Source organism: Cajanus cajan, chromosome 8 (assembly GCF_000230855.2).
Source record: "Cajanus cajan strain Asha chromosome 8, NIPB_CcT2T_4, whole genome shotgun sequence".
NCBI lineage: Eukaryota > Viridiplantae > Streptophyta > Magnoliopsida > Fabales > Fabaceae > Cajanus > Cajanus cajan.
This window is the reverse complement of record NC_138524.1, coordinates 29,472,841-29,474,879: the sequence shown is the minus strand read 5'-3', so window position 1 is coordinate 29,474,879 and position 2,039 is coordinate 29,472,841. Positions and strand designations below refer to the sequence as shown.

Sequence of the window (2,039 nt, the reverse complement as noted above, 5' to 3'; positions counted from 1 at the left end):
ACTCGGTTTATTTACTTTAACATGCATACATATATGCATTTGGAGTTGAATTTTAAAGAAGCTAGTCATGCATGTGGATACAAATTGCATGGTAATTGGTTGTTTGCGATCATCGATCAATTTAAAAGATCTAAGTTTATATATATATATATATATATATATATATATATATATATATGTCTATGGTCGTATTTTTAATGACACGGAGGAAAATTATAGTGATTAAAGGTGACAATATTAATCCGAACCTAGAATATATCATAGAATTGATTCTAATTAGATCTTGGAATTAATTGGCTTAGAGTTAAAATGAGGGATATGTTGGTTTTCCTACCTTAGGAGCTCTCATATGTATGAGTTTGAGTTTCAACAATCTTGTGAGGAGTATATCAATATGTATGAGTTTGAGTATTCCTTATTCTCTTTCAACTTTCTTACACTATAAAAATAAAATCAATTATGGGAGGGAGGGCGAGTCCTTGGTCTAGCATAATCTGAGTGGAATCCAGGATTTTGGTCCTGTTTGCTACGAGGTACATGCCAAGAAACAAGAACAACCGATTTGTCTGGAACAAACCCTAAAATCTCTTGCTTCTCTTTGCTTTCTAGATGAGCCTTTTTCATGTGCTTTGAACTTTCTTCTCCTTCAGCTCCAATGTTGCTCTCAACCTTAATGCCTTCAGTTTTCTTCATTCCATTAAATTCTAAAGGTTGTTTCTTCACATTGTCTGAGACCTATTCACACAAAAATAATTAAAATAAACAAAATTGTAGGTCTTAGAACTCAAATAAAAATTATACTCAAAAGTTCATGTATAAATATATGTTTTTCATTCCTTAAAATATGGCTTTGGTTCCTATTAGCAAGTCTCTTTTTTATTTGTTTTTAATTCTTAAAATCTACAACGTATAATATATTTTTATAGTGGTCTCGAGGAATTAGAAATGTACTACTCTTATTAAATATAGAATGCAAAAGTAATTAATATTTAAATAGAAACTACAATTAAAATGACTTATTTTCGGAGAAAAAAAATATAACTATATGTTCAAAGGTTAATTATGTGGCAATAATACATCATATATATTCAATACTATCATCACTAGATAGAGTTTTTCTTTGTGGTATTTTCTTCTTCCCTTTCACAGATTTTCTGACATGAAAAATTTCCAAAAGTCACCTAAACTTAGCTCATCAAGTTGTTGCTCTGGTATTATGCACGTGTAAAAGGATTTAAACAAAAGGGCAGATTTATTTGAGTTGTGGAATAAAATAGAAAATTGCAAGTCTCTCTTTGATACCTTGTGGAGATGATAAAAATTGTGATGAGTTTTGAAATTTCCATACAAATTTCTTTCTTGAAACTTTCTGATAATATTATATTCTTCTCATTACAGATGATAAGTTATAAACTATGAATATAAAACAATAATGGATGAGATCGATGATGAAAACACAGACCTTTCTAGAAATGTTGAAATGAGTATTTGATTCATCTTCAACAGCTACAAGAGGACGAGAAGTGCACACATTCAAGGAAAGGATCATGATAAAAAGGGTCGATGGTAGAAACATTTAGTTTCTCATAAATGGACTTGGTTCAAGCTTACTTACAAGAGATAGATAAGAAGAAAAAAATGAAAGCAGGAGTTAGCTCATGTAAGTTGAAACATGCATATATATAATTGCTAATGCAAGTTAACAACATATACTATTATATAGTAACTTGTTACGATGTTAAATTTGTGTCCATAAATATAATAATACAAGAATGAGTGCAGGAGATATAAAGTGTGAGGATGATATTTTAATAATTAAGCTTATGGTCTATGGATTATAGAATGAGATTGAAATTGAATGATAACATTCGTTGTCTGCTATATATGACACTCACTTCCTTTTTTATGGTGAATATATGACACTCACTTCTCGACTTAGGATAAGAGTAGGTCCGGTAAATATAATCGATTATTGGTATTTGTCATGTTCAATTACTCAATAGAGACAAAATTAATAAATAATAGGGACAAAGAAGAAG

At 29.7% G+C, this 2,039-nt stretch overlaps 1 long non-coding RNA gene across 1 annotated transcript; it reads right to left on the bottom strand.

The window, feature by feature from the left end:
* Nucleotides 1–385: 385 nt before the first annotated feature.
* On the bottom strand, nucleotides 386–1,682 carry LOC114916478 (uncharacterized). The gene is made up of 2 exons (XR_014428646.1): nucleotides 1,463–1,682; nucleotides 386–735 (listed from the first exon to the last, which is right to left on the bottom strand). It is a non-coding gene; the product is annotated as an uncharacterized LOC114916478 (long non-coding RNA).
* Nucleotides 1,683–2,039: the final 357 nt, after the last annotated feature.